Source organism: Artemia sp. Qi Xiang Cuo, chromosome 12, assembly GCF_049724085.1.
Source record: "Artemia sp. Qi Xiang Cuo chromosome 12, ASM4972408v1, whole genome shotgun sequence".
In the NCBI taxonomy this organism is placed as follows: domain Eukaryota; kingdom Metazoa; phylum Arthropoda; class Branchiopoda; order Anostraca; family Artemiidae; genus Artemia; species Artemia sp. Qi Xiang Cuo.
In genome coordinates, this window is record NC_142805.1 from 42,573,170 (window position 1) to 42,593,376 (window position 20,207).

Here is a 20,207-nt window from a genome sequence, read left to right on the forward strand (position 1 = left end):
AATCCTACCGTGTTCAAATGAATAGTTACAATGGAATGCATCATTCTTGCGAGCCGAGAGTCTTTTATTGATTGCATGCTACTAATCATTCATGGTACTAAATTCTTTGTATTTTAAATTGAGATGGGGGTATAAATCAGAGTTAAGTGATTTTATCCAGTCTTCTTCCTCACCATACACTAGCCAATCGTTTGGTCTAACTTCTATATCATATTTACGATCTTTTCTCAGGAGGGGATATTTATTTTTGAGAATACAATCAACAAGAGCAACTTTGTACTTTCTATCGAATTTGATGACTTGGGAGATTTTTGTCCAAAAATCGCTTGTCTTATTCAAGTCATCATAGAGGGTGGCAGACACACTGGACACGAATGTCACATAGAAATCATTGTGCATCGTGAACGTCCTAAGCGGCAATCCAAGGATCAAGATAAGAGCTGTTTCCTAGCCAATGAACAAGCGACTGTCTCTTAACCCTATAAGTTCAACTATTTAATATCTTTTCACTTTGATAAATTCCATTGTTTTTAACTTTTTGTAATCTATACACATAGATACCACGAGGAATCTCTTCATGTTTCATGTTACGTAGATGATATATTACGGGTTTAGTGTCTAAGACTTTTGACACTTTAAAAAGCTCAGTGGGCCATAAGTTACTTCCCTTTTTAATGATGTTGCTAGATCGATTGATTCGAGCTCTATCACCAACATTGAATTTCTTTCTTTTCACTTGCCTTTCACTGGAGTATTATTTAAGAAAAATATCAAGTGTATCATGGTCTCCTGGATGAACTTCAAGAAGCTTAAGATTGGAAAAGGATCTATGGGCATGCTGATTATAAATCAACGTGACATTAACTAAATCATGAATTAAAGCAGCAATATTTTTAAATGTACAGTATGTTGAGATTAAAAGTGAATAGTTCTTATCAAACGTTCAGCCAATGCCGCCATTATTGGACCCTGACTATGATAGAGCATTGTATTATATTTTAATAAAACGTATTGTTGTTTTAGATTGACAAATTCACTACCTCGATGTGTTTGAATTTTCCTATAATAATCTTGTTCAAAGATGGATTCAAGACCTTTAGCAATTTCATCACCTGTCTTTGAGCGCAATGGAACGGCATATGCACAGCCACTAAAACACTAAATGCAAAAAAATACACTTTTAGGGTCCAATGTATCGGTTTGGAACCTCATCTGAACTCAAAAGAAATGCTTGTAATGTTTGCAATGGAAAAGGGATTTATTTTTCGATAACGACTACAGCAAACTCTATGATTTCGATGAAGAATGTAACTTGGTTCATTCTGTAAATACTGTGTCGCTAGCTTCTGTTTAAGTCTAGTGACTCGAGCAAGTGTGGTGGGAGGGCTTAAACTTCTCGTTTCATCGATATTTTCATAAACACGTTTCAAAAACTTGAGCCATTTTAAACGTAAGCACGAATTGAAGTGTCCAGTGTCATGATGGCTACTAATGACCTTTTTTATTTTTCACTGATGGATATGCGGTAATTTCATTGGAAATAATATATGTGACTATACCCACTCCTCGGGTGTAATCTTATTGAGATCCAATTGAAAGTAGCCAACGGGTGATTTGTTGCCTGATTGTATGCCGAGAGTAGAGATTTCGGTTCACTGGGATATTTTTGTTTAAGGTTATGAGGATACTTGAATCACGATTAACCCTGTAGATGATATAGTAAGTACAATTCAAAGTAAGTGTCCTCATACATTTTCTCTGATGAAAGATATTGCAGAGAACATCTGTTACGGAAATATTTTTCATGATGAGATTGGACCTTGAATAAGTGTAACATTTCCTTATATCATTCGTCAGTGGATTCAGATAAATCATCAATAATCAGCCACAAGTTTGGTTCAATGATATTTAACACGTCAAGTCCTCGTATGAATTTCGTGTCCGGTGCAATAGTCTTTATTTTATCAAAGGCCTCTTGCCATATGCTCTAGCAGTAGTGGATTGTTTTTGGGGTATCTTAAAACATTTTATTACGATTTTGAATTCATTTTATTAAAATTGCTATTTTGCCAGACATTGACGGTCTGAAAATAAAACGTTCTGGAAGGACTTTTAAATTGATAAATATTACTATTCTTGCTGTCAAAATATCACTAACCTAACCTCAATCTGTTGTTTAAATACTAATTTCCTATTTTCCAAAAGACAAAAATAAAATACACGTTTTCTTTAATGTGAATAAATGCACTACAATTTGTTTTTCAAAAACAGCAATTTTACAAAAATAGGCACCTTAATACTGAAAAACTTAGAACGAAACCAATCCCCCACCCCAAGGGTCGGGCGGCCGCTGTGACTACCGAAGGCAGGGGGCCTGGGTTGGCCGGTGATGGGTACGGGATGCAAATAAATTCATAGTGTAATATTAAACACTTTTTAAAACAATAACAACGATTCCGTCTTGCGCAAATCTATAAAAGCATTACAAATAAAAACCAGGTTGAGATGGAAAAAAGGGGCCTTCCTCCTGTCTACTATTAATTTTTTCCAGACCGAGATGGAGTCTGTACCGTATACATACATCTTGGTCCGAAGTTAGTTTATGTCCCTGCGGTAGTACTTTTACACCACCCGTGCATTCATAGACCTTGTCAGATATGTCTGACATGGCATTTTTCTCAACTCTAATTGTATAGTTTTTAAATTTGAAAGAGCGGATCGCCGCGACCTTCACTAATAGAATTAAATTATTTTCTACGCAGTTTCTGTAAACACTCATGTAGAAATTTTTCTTCACATATTTAATCGACACCCCTTGCACACTTTTTTGATATTTTCATTCTGCGTTTGTTCAAAGTATATTTTTGGATCTGCAAGCACACTATTAGAAATCAAGTCACTCCCCGTCTCGAAATTTAGATATAATAACTTATTTGTGGTATGGCACTTCACTAACTCCAGGTAAATGGACTCGTCCCAATCGGTGTAGTTCATTCGAGAGCTAGTGTGCTTACCATTTTCCAAATCTTCCAATAGATTTTCTTTCTTAATTTTTAACAGGAGTAAGTCAGCGTCTCCATAATACACTTAAACTTGCCCCCTCCCCGACCGTTGTAGCTTGCACACATTGGAAAAAATTCCAACATTAGTGTTATGGAAATTTCTAACATGGTACTTCCAGCAGCAATGTTTTATTTAACACTCCATTTCTCTTTTCCTATGTAAAACGTCCATATTGGAAGCTATGACGATGAACGACGTAAAATTCGGATAAAAATTTAATCGAACACATTCTTTTGCGTCAGTTACAACGTTCTGACGATTCCTATTGTGCACATTCATGCACATTTTACGGGGTACTGAATTTAAAATAAGTTTACAAATCTTCTTTTCAGTTTTTGTCTTTTATTCAGAGCGTTTAATGACAAAGCTGTCAATAATTGCCTTCATATAGGACTTTTGGTCGAATAGGACGGCTCTATGAATCTTTTTGACCCTGAAACCGTTGGCTATCATCACCCACAAAAGAACATGGTGAACACAATATTCTGCAACCAATTCTCAAATCTCTGAAACCAATTCAACTCAATGTGGATCGTCTGAACAATTAGTTTGACCAAATGAAAATTTTAAATCAGCTGTTCCTATTTGGTTTCAAAGAAGACCCTTATCCAGAAGCTTCTGGAAGCAGCTTCTGCAGACTTCAGCTACTTAATTATGCTTAATCAAAGCTTAGGAAGAGGTCTACATGGTCTAGTGGAGGGAGAAATACTTACCAAGCCTTCTGATGGTAAAGTGATTACGGTTAAAGAGGCATCTCAAGTTGATGCTCTCCATCAGTCAACTACAGCCTATCCAAGCCTCTCCCAGGACTGTAATAAACCATTTTTCCCCTTTTGGCTCTGTTTTTTTGTTGTTGTTTTTTAAACTCTATTTATCATATAATGGTTTTACTTATGCTTGCATTTACGTTGTTTTACATTGTTCTTTTAAGTGAATTGCATAAACCGTTGATATCTCTTTCCTCTAGTTCTTTTTTATTGTTTTGCCTTTTTCTTTATTTTGTTTTTGCCTTTGTCCTTGTAATTGTTTGTTATTATTTAATTTTTTTGAGTTTTGTAGCTTGTTAGTGTTCTTTGTTCTGCAGTTTTTTTACTTTTCCTCTCTGTTCCTCGTTGCCTATAAGTTTCACCTTTTTAGTTTCAATTTACCCTCTGCTATTTCAGCCTGCTTGTTAGATATCTCATTCATTTGTAAAGATATTGTGTGCATTTGTTATGTGTGGTATATCTGGGTGATTTTTATTTCCGTTTGAATTCTTCTATTTTTAAATCAGTTATCTTTCAGCAACCAAGTAGTGCTGGCGAACAAGAGGCACACACACTTGACCGTCTTCTTGAATTTATGGTTAATTCTAGTTGCAATTGTCACACTACTATTGATTTTTGTGATAAAATAATGGCTTCTCTCTCTTTAAATAGTTGCTTTAATGTATTTCGTTTGAATGTACGTGGGATACAAGATAAGTGGGATAGTCTGAAATAATATTTGGTGTCAGGTAATTCTTGCCCTTTTGAAGTAATTGGATTAACAGAAACAAGGTTATCTGATAGTGAAAATTTAATAGCTTATGATATGCATGCTTATATTGCTATTCATGTCCCTAAATGGTATCAAAGTGCTCAGGGGGCATTTTTTTATTTATAAAATCTGATATTATATTTACTAGACGGTATGACCTTGAATCCTTTTTTACTTCAGTAGTGCCTAATATTAGGACTGTTTATTCTCTTGTCATTGATCTGAAAAGCCAGTTTGCATGTGATACTGTTTGTTTGTTTTATAAGCCCTTTCCTTTTCCAACATATCTGTTCTGTGATTTGCTTGATCAGCTTTCTGGTGTGGGGACTTTCTCTAAAAAATGTATTTATGTTTTGGGAGATTTATATTGTAATGTTTTAAATGTTGAATCAAGTGATAAGTGTGACCATCTCTTTGATGTGCTTACTTTTTCTGGGCTACTTCCTTCATTTTTTTCTTTCTCGTTTTGATCCTACAAGACGTTCTGCCACTTTGATAGATAATATTTTCATTTCTCATTCTCCTAGATTGAAGTTTACTTTGGTCTTGTTTTCACTGATCTGTCTGATCACTTCCTTATTTATCTATCACTTTTTGTGCCTAAAACTGAGATTGCTCTGAATGAGCAAGGTGAATCTTCTTTTAGAACTTTTACAGATAAAGAAATTTCTAATTTAATCTTTAGTCTCCAGAGTAATGATTGGTCCAGTGTTCTTGAAGCTAATGATGTTGAATGTGCAACAAGTTTATTTGTTTGTCGTATGGGAGCTCAGTTGGATAAGCATTTTCCTCTTAGAAAGAGACCATGGCATTCTATACCCAAATGCCCATGGATGTCCAAAGGTCTGATCAATGCTACATATATGAAGGCGTCTCTGTTCAAGGTTGCACGTAAACTTAAAACACAGGATGATCTTTTGAAGTATAAACATTATAAAAATGTACTTACTTCTTCAGTACGTGCAGCCAAAAAGCTCTATTTTTTGCGTCGACTTGATGAGTGTAGGGAGCTTGCGAAAGGTTTGGACTGTAGTTAATGAAGCTATTTCTCGCAAGAAACTCAAACAGTCCCCCCCCCCCATGTCATTACAGGAATACTGATGGATCTATTGTGGATAAAAAATTCTTCAGCAAACGCCTTCAATTCGTATTTCACCACTGTTCCTTCGGCTCCCATTCAACCCAAGAGCAGAGTAAGTAGTTTTCCCATAGCAGAAAAGTCATTTTTCCTTTCCCCATGCAGTGATATTGAAATTTTTAGTATTATTTCCCAGCTTCCAAGTAGCCGTTCAGTTGATGGTTTTGGTATGAGTAATAATGTTCTTTTAAAAATTGGTCAGTTTATTTCTAACCCCATCTCATACATAACTAACCTCTCTGTTTCTTCTGGTGTCTTCCCTCATTTATTTAAAGTTGCTAATGTTTTACCTTTGCATAAAAAAGGTGATTCATCTCTTATTTCAAACTATAGACCCATTTCTCTTCTTCCTGTCATCTCTAAGGTTGTTGAAAGGGTAGTGTATTGTAGACTCTCTTCATTTGTATTTAGTAATAATACAACTGCAGGAAATTATCTCATAACTAACTATCAGTATGGTTTTTGTCCCACTTCTCTACCTCGTATGCACTTTCAGATGCAACAGAGTTTGTGCGTGTAAATCTGGACAAGATCTTGCGTGTTTTGGGTCTATTTTCTTGACTTTCAAAGGTCTTTGATATGGTTGACCACTCTGTTCTTTTGTCTAAACTATCTTTATTTGGAGTACAAAGTGTCTCACTAGAATGGTTAAGGTCTTATCTGTCCGGAAGATTTCAGTATGTTTCGGTTAATGGTAATTCTTCCACTACTTTTTCTACATTGAAGGGTGTCCCACAGGGCTCTGTGCTTTGACCAATTTTGTTTTTAATCTATATTACTGATCTCGTTGATGGTCATCAGCCCCTTGTGCACCCTGTTCTTTTTGCCGATGACAGTAACTTTTATATTGCTGCAGTGGACCTGCCATCTGCAACTTCCCTAGCTCAAGGTCTTCTTGACAAAGTAAAAGATTGGTACTGGTCAAATGGTATGACTCTCAACAGCCAAAAAAGTGCCATTGTACACTTCAGGACTCCTTATCGTATGAGAGATGTAAGGGGCCAATCATCCTGACTTATGGGAATGATGTTTTACCGCAAGCTGCTATGGTGAAATTTCTTGATGAGTATCTTGACTGTTTTCTTTCTTTTAAACCTCATATAACTCACACCCGTACCCTCATCCTCCGCCAGTCTTCAATTTTGCACCGGGTTAACTCATTTCTTCCCCCAGATGTTATGCTATCTCTTTATTATGCTTTGATTTTTCCTTACCTTTCTATTGCTGCTCTGTCTGGGGTAATACTAATAAATCTCTTCTCTGCTCACTTCAAAGACCCCAAAATAGGGCAGTGAAGGCTACTTTTCTTCTCCCTCAGCTTTACCCTTTCTCTGATGTTTATAATGATACTGGAAGAGCTCCGCTGGATCGAATTGTGGGTAAAAGTAATCTTTATTTAGCGCATTCTGCTTTTCTAGGTAAACTTCCACCGCCTCTGCAGCAATTTTTTTCAAGAAGAGGCTCAAGTAGGTACTCTACTTTTTTACGTAGTTCTTGTCGTAGATTTATTTTACCCAAACGTTCATCTACAGCAGTCCAGAGGTCTCCTGTTTATAAATCAATTCAATTATGGAATTCTGTCCCATCGGATGTCCCTTTATTTCTGTCTGCAAAGGCAATTTTTCGTCAGGTCTTTCTAGTTTAGTAATTTCTCTCTCTCTCCTTGTTTATTTTCCCTGTTTTCTCTTGTCAAAATGTTTCTCCTTTTTATGTTTTTCCTTTACTTATCATTATTATTATATTTTTTTTACTGTATGCTAGTGTTTATTCTCTTTAAACGTTATTCCATATATATTGTTTGGTTTAGGGTAATATTTGTGGTTCTTTTAGTGCTTTATTATTGTGTTATATGGCCCACAACAAGCCAAGCTTCTTGGGCCAAATAAATTTTCTTTACGTTTGTAATAGTGCTTTAGTATTAATAAAATGATTGATGATTGATTGCTTCAGATGATGGTCGGCAATAAGCTCTTATTTCGAAGGTGTCTAGTGCATACCCCCATCCTCTACCAAAGAGATATTATGTTGACTCAGTGAGTCCTTAGACACCGGTCTTTTGTACACAGTAAAACCAAATCCTTTACACAGTCATGAAGTTCAGCTGGTATTTCACCATTTATTTCGAAAAAATATTCTTGTGGTCCATTCTCCTCAACAGTTGCAAAGTCGAGAAACTTGAGTCAAAAGGATTGTACAGCCCCTTGTGATTCCCACATGACAAAGAGTAGTCAGACATACCGATAAAGGGAGCGTCTGACTTATCACCTTTGCGTTGTCGAGTCAGGTCGGTTTCCAGGATATGATGTTCGTGAAAAAGACAACCTCTTCGCATGGATCTTTCAAAAAATAAGTGCTGATTTACCTCAGTTATCAGACCTATCTCTTCTGTACTGATTTAAATAATTAAATCCATCACCAAATGAGGAGCTGATAAATAATACAAAACCTAAACCAAATTCCTTCTAGATTTTATCTGTGTTCTTACATAAAATATCCATCAACGTCAATACATCACTTGCCAATAAACTTTACAATAATCTTCCCAATTTTTACACCTTTCCTTGGCCCAAACTTTCCTAGGGAATTCATGATCGGCAGTGGTGCAATGCCGATCGTTGATTGAATCATAATATGCTTCTATGGGCGGCAATTTTTCCTGACTTACCCCAGAGGGAGAGTTGTACTACCCATACGGACATATGCCCTTAAACGGCAATAAACGATACATTTCATCATCTGAAAAGCAGTTTTTAATGAGGGGAAAACTATTAAAATTGTCGCGTTTCTGCACTTGAATTAATTGACTTCCGGATTTGGGGAAAAACTATAGGAGTCTAACAAACGAATCTTACTCATGCACGTATTAGTATTATCTATTGTTTTTCATTTACAATCCAAGACTAGTAGCTTCTCAGATGATTTGAGTATGATGTTTTAAGAAAAAAACACCTACTCATGTGCTATCTACAACTTTACCTTTCTGCAAACGTGCCACCACTGGTAATATGAATTTCAAATTGTAGTTTGAATTGCGCATATAAACCGGTAGAAAATACTGCTGCTTGACACTCAAATTAAAAGATTTATGTACCAGTTCACGAAAGTTACTTCCCCCGATAAAAATTTTATTACTTAAATGATCATGAACTCGAACTATATATATATATATATATATATATATATATATATATATATATATATATATATATATATATATATATATATATATATATATATATATATATATATATATATATATATATATATATATATATATATATATATATATATATATATATATATATATATATATATATATATATATATATATATATATATATATATATATATATATATATATATATATATATATATTTTTTTTTTTTTTTATATATATATATATATATATATATATATATATATATATATATATATATATATATATATATATATATATATATATATATATATATATATATATATATATATATAATGTTACATTTGTACTTACTTTTAATTTCTCTCAACATGCTCCTTTTTTCTCAATAAAAATTTTCAAACTGAGGAGATTCACCTAATCATCTTGGGTGGTTGGCTTTTGTTTTGATTCCAATAGATTCCCGATCATTACAAATCCAAGTGTCATTATAGCTTCATTTTTATTTGCTAAGATTTGATACACAGAAAGCTAATTTTATCGACCTTTAGACGCCGGAAGTGAAGTGTCTGTTTATGAAAATAGGTGACTACTTGTCTGTCTCTGAGACAGACAAGCAAAATTGTAAATTGTAAAACAGACAAGCAAAAATTGGAAATAGTCATATGTTTACGATAATTTTTTTTCCTTGAATTCATGGAAAATAAAAAGTTTTGTTTACTTTAAACTTTTTACTAGTTTTTACTAGATTTCGGAAAATTTACTAGATCCTCTAAATTTACTAGATTTTTTTTTTTACTAGATCTAGTAGAATCCTACTGACGGTGGCAACCCTGATCACCGTCTCCACGGACTGTTATCCATGATGCATACGCCGTCTCAAGGGATGTTTTAATTTTAAGTACCCATGACGTTTATGGTGCCTCAAGGGATGTTGTAATTTTATTGCGTATAGCATCCAGAGAGACACATTTGACAATAACGCGGTGAACTTTCCGTCTTCCCTTGACATAACAACCGACTAATATTTGTAATTGCAAAAAAAAGGTCCGATTGAATAAGGTTCACTAGCAAGGTCGTAAAGAAGCCATACCCAGTGTTTCACTGTTTCAATGGACTGAGTTTTCACTGCAAATATTACACCCTTTTTTTCTTTACGTTGCCTAGCTTCAAATTGTATCACCGTAACACCAATCTTTAAATATTCATTAGCCCTCTCAACAATATCTATTCTTTTAAGTGTTAAAGGATACTGCCCCTTTAAACAGTTAAAATATATTTTTGGAAACTCTGCCCCCTCCCCAGCCCTATTATTTCCATATCGTCCAAATATGCCTTAATGGCATCCTTTTGCAGGGCTTTATGGCTTGCGATAAGAACTGCATACTTTAAGCACTTTTGCCCCATATCGAGACGCAAGCTTTGAACACCTTGACAACCCCTCGAATCTGCAATATATTTTACACTTCTCCTTCTTGCAAATTCATTTTTGAATTCTGTTACATTAAGATCTAATCTCTTTATAAATAAAACTGTTGATCCACTTCCCTTTTCATTATAGCTATCTACCTCATTGAAAATGCTCCCTACCCATTCCAACCCACTTAAAGTTGTGTAGGTAAGGATGAATTGTCTGCATTTCAGTTTGTATAAAATGCGGTACACCTCACCAGACTTTTCATTTAAATAAAGAAAAACTTGTGCGACGGATGCTTTAATACTATCCCGCATACCTAATTTTTTTTTTCAAGAAGGGCTCACATCTTGCCCACATAAAGAAGCAGATCTACATCATTTTCATTTGGGGGACAAGAGGGGTCTACTTTCGGATATTCAATGAGCATGGGCTATATCCTAATTTTTTCTCCGCATTACTGGGCGATAGCTGCCGCCACTGTCCCCCCAAACGACGTCCCTGCCCACATATGAGTCTAATATGTTAATTTGATCCACATAGATACTAGCAGCTGTAAGGGCGCTAAAGGGTCTTCAAATTCAGCTCTAAATACATAAACATTGCGCAAGGTAGAGTTTGACAAATAAAAAACAGGCAATACAGGAAGTTAAACAGCTCCGTTTTGTCCTACTCCCCCTTGGTCACCCTCATCACGGTCACTGTGACTACTGTGGAGGGCGAGCATTTTCTGGTCTTCTAGGGGCCTCTCGACGACACTGGATGGAATTTGCTTAAGCAAGCAATCGAAAAATTCAGTTTCGAGGCCAAGTTCGGGTAGAAAATCAAATTTGGAGGGAGATACACTATTTGGATTCACCCCCTCACAAAATAAGTTTACCCCCTCCCATTCATTTTCCTCGGGGCAAATTTTGACGCAGAGATTGCCCCAAAATGTCGGTGCCAGTGACAGGACAAGAATTTCCATGCCATAATTGTAGACTCCTTGAGCTGGTGGCGATATTGTCAGTAGTTAAGCTTAAAAAGTAATAACACCTTATTTACCCTTTGATATGGTTAGGTTTTAACCTGTAAAAAGAATATATTAACCTGAAAAATAATATTTTATTAGTCTGTAACTTTTTGTGGAGCAGAGACCTTTTCTGTTCTACTCACTTTTTAGCCTGAAAACGAAACCTCTAGCTCTATTTCTGAGGACCAAGGGGACCCCCTATTGAATTGCACTATTGAATTGTCTCAATTATTAAGGTGAAAACAAAACATACAGCTCTATATTTGAGGGCCAGGGGAGACCCTTCCCAGAAACATCGAATTGTCTCAGTTATTAGCTAAAAAAAACATATAGCTCTATTTTCAAGGATCAAACCCCTCTTCCATAGGTACCAAAAAAGCTACATAACAGTTCCCACTTATTAGCCTGAAATCAAAACCAATAGTTCTTTTTTCGAGGGACAGAGCCGACTCCTTTCCTCTCCCAGTATCGAAATAAGATTTCTGTCTCCTTTGAAATTGTGTCATAAGGTTAAAATAATTTGACTTACAGGAGGAGTATCCATTTGCAGGGTGTTAATCGAACTTAGCTCATTGTCAGTTTCCTCAATCGCTCGCATTTCAGGTGTAACCTGTGATCAAAATAACAACTTATTTTCCCTTGAAACACTCATCGTTTCATCCAATAATAGAATATATTAATAGCGTGTAATTTTTCGAGTGGTAAAGCTCTCCCTCCCAGAGGTAGTGAACAAGGCTCTCTCGATATCCTATTAGCCTGATAAATTTATTACTTTTTCAGTCTCCTGCCTCTTACCTTGCGCTAGATCCTAATATTAAAACGTTACCGCTAAAACACACAATAAGCTCTCAAGCTTTTCGAGCCGTTATCTATGATTGTCAAAAAATTGCACTTATAAAAGATTGACAATCTAGACATCTTCACCGCTCGGAATGGTGATCAGTGAAGGCCTCGCATCTTCATTGCCTTGCAGGAGGAGGTCAGAAGACCTTGTCTCCAGGCTTTGCAGGGAAGAAGGCCTCGCATCTTCGCCACCTTGCAGCGGGAAAACAAATTGGTTCCATTTTCTCCATACGCCTGGGGGAGCACATCTTCACATACCCTTGACTTCTTTGCCAGAGAAGCCTCCTTCTGGCTAAGGTTTTCATGCAATGGTAATTAAATTTTCATGTTTCAAATAACATTTTTTCAACTTGTCCCCCGTTAAATTCACCTGGTATATCAAATTGGTTCAGGTTAGAAAAGAAAATGTAAAAGAATGGCACAATTTTTAGTCGGATAATCGACATGCAAAGCCAGTGTTAAATATTGGTTCATAGCTAATCTAAGTAAATTAAATTTTTTGGGTATTAAGAAATATACAAAGTGCAGCTGTCAACCCTTAGGATAAAAAAAAGTCTTATAAAAGATAAAAATACTTAAGCTATCCAGGGATTCACGAATGAATTTTACAGAAATATCCACTTCACGACTAGGCAAATTAACGATAGATCAAAAGGGAAAAACAGTACAATTCATCGTTTAACAATATCAAGGAACATATTATCACCTGAGTGGAAGCATCAGGATATATCGATCTACAAGTTATCACTTAAAAGTTCAGCTTTGTAGCCACCCTTATTGAAAAGAGGAAACCAATCTCTTACAAAACGCTGAAATCTTTACGGGCGAAAATTTTTGATGGAATGAGAATGAAACCATAAGAATTTGATCTTAAATCAACCATTGTCAAATTTATCCACCAAGGTTCATCTTATTTTATGGAGAAGCAAACCATTTGACTTTATCGTAATATATCAACTAGACAAACACGCCCCTATTGTCGATACATTGCCATGATTAAATATAGCTGAAGAAGATGCTAATATGACAGAATTAGCAAATATAGCAGAAATCGCCAAGATTTCGATTTGAGAGCCATATAAAATTTGATTTTGCCAGTTCGATTTAGTGGGATAAAATTGTCTAAAAACTTAAATAGGAGATGAAAAACATAATATTAGAGCTGGCTCATTACATAGTTTTTTTCTTCATGTTTGAAAGCGATTTACATCTTGGACTTTTGAAAATTCGTAGCATCTGAAAGCGGTAAAACTTTAAATCGTAGATATAGAAAACTAAGAGTACAAATTCTTAGTAATTGTGCTCTTTCTTCTTCTTTTCTAGACAGGTAAGTTGACTCAAGGTAAACAACGAAATTAGACTGTGAAATTCTAAAGAGTCTTGCTTTACTCTTTTTTCTTCAGCCCATATGTAGGATATTTTGAGCTGTAAACAGGGATCAATAGGCCAAATTACCACCTTGCGACAAAATTAAATTGAAAATCAAATCGAAGGAGAATATCCAAATCCGTGCACTCTTGGATTTGCGATAGGAAATTACAAAATACTTCTTTTGATGATGTGCACATCAGCCCTTGAAATATTGTTCATACCTGCCGATCGATGCAAGGTACTTTAAAAAAGATATATGTTGCGACGTTTAGCTGTAGTCTCAGTCTTGAAGCAAGTCCCAGGCTCTTTAAGCCTGAACCTGGTTGGTTGGAATCTTAAATAGGATAGGTCAAAAATTGTAACTTTTAAACTTGATCCAAGACTAGGTCTAGTGTCTGAATACTCTGAAAGTTGCCCTTAGCTAGGAACCAGTGCTGGGGATTATTTCAAGCTCGATAATGCTACCTTTTATAACTATCCAATAGATGTTATTACAAGAAAGGACTTTTCTGAATAGAATAATTCATTTTCCGCTGATTCTGGATAACAAGCGAAAGAGAAGGTTCTGATTCTGGAGAACAATAAAAATTCTGGTAAAATTATAGCTAAGAAGATCTTTGATGTCTTAGAAATTACTATCAGTACCATGAATAGATTAAGAGCCTAAACGGGCCTGGGCATAGGCTAGGGTAAAATAGAGGAAGTAAAAATTCGTCAAAAGAAAATTGTTGGCATGAAAGTCAGGAAAATGATTATACATAAAATAAGTCAAATTAACTTGAAATATGATTACTGTCACCCTTTCATTAAAATGCAAGGCTTTTGCATATACCACTACTTCAGCCGACATTAAGTTGTGCTGAAAATTAATGTCTACTAGTGTTTTATTACTTTTTTAACATTTAATTTTAAAAGCGTGATTATGAAAAATTTATAAATTAAACAAAAACTTACCAAGTTTGAAGTTTGATTGTTATTCTACTCCAAAGAAGGAGCGCCAGCGTAGCTGAGAGTTCAACTGAGATAGACGCGTGCAATCACCTCGATTGACCGAAGCAACACCAGTATTTTAAAGTCATTATAATATGCAGTGGTTAAGCTCATGATGAAATGCTGAGAGTTCAACGGGAAGGGAAATTGGGAGGGCAGTTGAACTGCCCTCCCAATTTTAAAAAAAGTCTGGAAGAATAGGAAGATAAGTCTGCAAACCAAGATTAGAATATTAGAAGCTACAGTGATGACAGTGATCAAATATGGCTCTGAAACATGGACGCTCCAAAAAGCGGATGAAGTTTTGCTAGATGTTTTCCAGAGTACTTGCTTAAAGTTTGTTCTGTGTTCCCGGCTGACTGGCCGTTTTTCAAAAAATAGGCTATACGAAAAATGTGTTTCAATACCGCTTTCTAGGTATATAATGAAAGAAATGTTGAGGTCGTTAGGGCACGTTGTGCGTATGAAGGGTGACAGATTGCAGAAGACTGTTCTTTTCTGCCAACCATCTAGTGATAAACAGAAAGCAGGTCGTCACCGTCTGGGGTGGGACGTCATAAAGAAAGATTTAAAGAAAATTGGAACTTCGTGGGCGGGTGTAAAAAGGTAGGCTTTGAATAGATTGGGCTGGAGGAGGAGCCTGCGTAGCTGTGTTGGCCTCAGGCGGCTTGGTGTTGCGATGAGTTGTTAGTAGTAGTAGTAGTACTCCAAAAGGAGCGTCTTAGCTCCGTCTTCGAGTTTAACTGAGATTTTAAAGTTCAGCATGAGCTATACCAACACTAATGATGAATAATAGCCCTATTCATTAAAAGAGGCTGTTGTACAAAAAATCATTTATAGGAAGATATTTCAAATATAACAAATTACAGTGAATAGATTCAAAAGACAGATAACTGCTGACCACTTTCAATTGGTTTATTATAAAACCTTGCATACGTTTTGGTATTTGTCCAGCCTACATATTTTATGATTTGATCTACATCAATTCCTCTTGCTTTAAGGTGGGACGTTGAGGCCCGTGTGCTATGAGCACCATAAACACTGATATCTATACCTGCAAGAAATAAAACTTCTTTTATCCATCTAGAAATAGATGACTTGGGCGCAGCAGTATGAGGCTTACTATATGTAAGAAAAAGTGCGTCGTTTCTATTCGGATATGATGTCATTCTAATATACCTAGCTAGGTGCGTCGCCGGACACAGGGGCGACTCTTGAAAAGGCCGAAATTTAACTACTAATTTGTGGTTGCCCGGTTTCGATGTTTTTAACAACACATAGATTTGAAAATCAAAACTTCCATCGTCATTATGTACCATATTACTAAGTGATAAACTGGTCAAAAACTGAACTCTTTCACAAGCTGATAAAATCAATACAACTGCTAATTTTTGTGTTAGTGTCTTTAATTGAAGATTTTCGATATCCCAAGCTGGCAGTCTAAAGAGATCGAATACACATTTTACATCCCAAATACTTGAAATCTTGAGTAGACTAGGCCTTCTATTAAAGACACCTCTCATAAACTTCTTGGTGATGTGATTACTGCCTAAATGAAGGCTTGGTAGAATTGCCGATAAAGCACTCCTTGCAGTATTAATAGCACTGTATCCAACACTTGAGTGAAAAAGTTCCGTAAGAAATGTCAAAGTCTCCGGTAGAGTTGCCTCCAAGGCTTGGATTGTGTTTCTTCCACAAAAGCCGATCCATTTTTCAATGTAAACTTTGTACTGGCGCTTAGTCGGATCCCGCCATCCATCCATGATAATATCGACTGTGGAGGGAGAATATCATTGGTGGTGAAGCCCTTGCCGGAGACGACACAAGCCGCTAGGCGTAACGTCTTGGACAATGGATGGTGCAAGGTCGGCTTCTCTGGGAGAGACAAAGTAAAAATATCATTTGGTAGAAATATTGGACTTCCTATTAAAAGCTTTAATAGTAAGGGATACCATACTTGTGTGGTCCAATTAGGAAAGATCAAAATACCAGTGGTCTGATCTGTTTCCACCTTCTGAAGGGTCCTCAGAAGTAAACTGAATGGGGGGAATGCATAAAAAAAAATAATGCTTCCAATTCATTGCAAATGCATCTACGAAAAAAAATTCTGGATCTGGTTTCCAAGAAACAAATGGTTTAATCTGAAAATTTAATCTAGTCACAAACAAATCAATATCTATCGACTGACATACCAAAAAGTTCAAAATAGTAAATATTTCAGAATCTAATTTCCATTCCTTTTCATTATCAAATTTTCGTGATGCTTTATCCGCGATATTAGCAACCCCAGGCACATGTTCTGCAGATATCCACCCTTTGCCCTGCAATACTACCTGCCAGACCTTATTTGCGAAATAATTAAAAAATTTAGATTTTGATCCATTTTATTTATATAAGCTACTGTGGTTATATTGTCAGAACGCAGCCGAACATGCATGCCTTTAATATCATGGGCAAAACATTTTAATCCAAGATAAACGGCCTTCGTTTCTAAGACATTGATATCAAATCTCTTCTCTTCTGAGGACCATTCACCTGTGGCCGTTTTCATGGAATATTCATCCACGAGTACCCAACCTAGTTTCGACGCATAACTACACAAATATTTGTCAATTGATCTAGACTGAATTGCTTTAGAAGCATGATTGGCAATATCCAACCACCATTGTAGTTCCGAATTTACATCGGATGTTAAAACTATCCTAGCCGCAAAATCACCCTTCGCGTACCTTAATGCTTGAGTTTTCAACGATTCCGCTTTTCGGTAATATAAAGGCCCTAATTCTACTGCTGGAAATTTTGAAACAAGAACGCCAAGAGTTTCGGCAAATTCTTGAATCGTAGTCAATTTTTTTACTAAGAATTTTTGAAACCAAATTTATAACTTTTTTAATTTTTCTTTCCGGCAGGGAAATGCGCATTGAACGCGAATCTAACATAAAACCCAGATATTCTATTTGTTGACTTGAAATAAGAACTGACTTTCCCGGGTGAATCACAAATCCCAGCTCTGACAGTAATTCCACTGTTTCATAGACATTATTTTGACATTCTAAATACGACCTTCCCAGAAGGAGAGAATCATCTAAATACTTAACTGACAAATACTCTTTTCTTCGAAGCAGAGAGATAACAGGTTTCATAAGTTTCGTAAGAACCCTTGGGGCAGATCACAGTTTATAGAATTATCCAGTAAGTTTATCGCAGATCATTTCTGGTCTTCATTCTCGGTGCGAACAAAAAGCTCCTCCCACTTATTTCTGCATTAGTGGGTTAGTCTGTTTCCGTCAATCAATGAGAAATGGTTACAAAGAGCATTATTCCTAATAGCAGGTTTCCACTTTTTTCCGATTATTTCTATTATAACTGTAAGTTTCGCGTCCAAGAGGGTTACAAAGTGCATTATTCGTAATAGCGGGTTTCCACTTATTTCCGATTATTTCTATTATAACTTTAAGTTTCGCGTCCAAGAGAAATCTGACTTGTCTACCCGTGAAAAGATCTAATGCCGCTTATGTTTATATCTGCAAAAACGTTCTCTGGAACACTCGCACCTCTGTCCGGGTTTTTATAATGGGTGAGATAGGGAATGATCATACTGCTAATTCTATAAACTGCGGGGCAGATGACAAGCCATTTAGCATTGAAGTGAACGCATAACGAAGGTCAACTTGAAAACAAAGCCACATTTGATCATCAAAATCAACAGGGCATGAATAATAAAAATCGACTAGGTCAATAGAGGCCATATAACAATTTTTCGTCATAAAAGAACCGCAGAATGAACACTTTCCATTTTAAAATGGTAATATTTAATGTTTTCATATAAATTTTTAAGATTAAGAATAAACCGAGTAGACCCATCTTTCTTTGGGACTGTAAAAACGGGAGTAATACAACGTATTTCCTTTATTCTTAAGTCGGGTACTTTAACAATAACACCTTTATGCAATAAAATATCAACTTCTTTTCATATAGCCTGTATTTCTTCAAACTTAAAACTTTTGTTTTTTGTTTTCAAAGCTTTTAGTGGTGTTTTCTCAAATTAAATCTTATGGCATGATGCTACAATATTCAAAATATTCAAATCACTGGTTATTGACTGCCATTTTGAGACGTACTTACTAATTCTCTCTGCTTTAAAGTTATCAGCCAAATGTTGTGACTGCCTATTGAAATTAACAACAAAATCATAAAAATCAAGGGCGGGGTATGTTAAATAGTACATACCAGCTGTTTGCTATCCCTTTTCTGGAAATTCTGGAATTTCTGGAAACTGGACCTCTCTTGACAGTCCTGGCTCTGCCTTTTGTGAAAATTTGGACGGGGGGCCTCGTTCTGCCATCGGCGATAACGGTAGGCCCCCTTGCACGTTTTTTGGTTTTCCAAAAGATTTTCTCAAATCCGCCACAGATTTAGCTTTAGACGTTGTTTTGGCAATATATTTGCCAAAAAGATACTCCGTGTCTTTGACTTCAGGAGCACATAAAGCTGATGCTACAGTGGGATCTGGGCTCAATTCGAATTTCATCGCATGACGTCTTTTTAAACTTAGATCGTAATTGGTGAGGCCAAGCATGTGAACTGCATCTGTAAAGTTTTTGACAACCTTTTCTTTAATATGCTCATTTTCTAGCTCAAGAGTCACATTTGCTGCCTCTAAAACACAAAATGTTGAGTGAGCAATTGTCGCTGCACTTGAAGTGCCTTAGCATCCCTCTGTTTAGCCTGTGATGAGAGAATAGCCCAAATTTCACTATTCACCTTTGGAGGAACAATTTTTCGGTATTCGCAGGCCTAGGGTGGTGCTCAAATAACTCTTTTAGCTTCACTATTTCCAAAGGCTCAGAAAAAGCTCTATTTGCAACTTCGGCAAGTTTCTTATGCATCTTGGGACCCTCTTTGGTACCAGAACGTTCTTCAGAAATCTTTTTGAATAGACCGTCATTTGACGTGTTTTCTTTTTAATCTTTTACCTTTGTGCTTTTCCGGAGAAGCCTTCCGCTTTGTGTCATGGATTTTTGTGGGGTTCCGAGAGCAAGATTTTTTGTTCCTAGAACTAATTTCAGGGCTCCGAGAGCCATACCAAGCACGAGTTTGAAACTCTGGGCTCCGAGAGCCATTTGTTTGATCGATATCACTTGAAAGTATTCTGCGACGCGAATGAGCTTTATATTGCCTTCCATGCCTCTCACGATCATAATCTTCATCGACTAAATTGTCCAACAATCCAATCACTATCTCACTATCACTCATTATTTAATTTGGTCCGAATCAAAGCGAATGCTAACGTCAACTGGTGTTGCTTTGGTCAATCGAGGCGATTGCACGCGTCTATCTCTCAGTTGAACTTGAAGGCGGAGCTAAGGCGCTCCTTTTGGAGTAGAACTGTGATTTTATGGAATTATTCGAATAGTTTCTGGAAAAATGTATAAACTTTCCACGTTATTTCAAGCACAATCATTTCTAGGATTGTTGTTATCCAGGGAAAGATAATTTCAGTGCACCCTCCCAACTCAATTATAATAATAAAAAAAACGAATGATAGTACTTCTGTCAATTTAGTTTTTAGCATCTTCTTTTTTTAATTTATACTCTTACGGAATTAACAGCAAAGAGTGGCTACGGTACCTCCTCCACTCAACGACGTTACAATTTAGAAATCTCTAAAGGTCACTTACACTATATTCATCATTCTTTT

At 36.1% G+C, this 20,207-nt stretch overlaps 1 pseudogene; it reads right to left on the bottom strand.

The window, feature by feature from the left end:
• Window positions 1-915: 915 nt before the first annotated feature.
• Window positions 916-19,806, bottom strand: LOC148946137 (uncharacterized; annotated as a pseudogene).
• Between the last annotated feature and the right edge of the window lie 401 nt (window positions 19,807-20,207).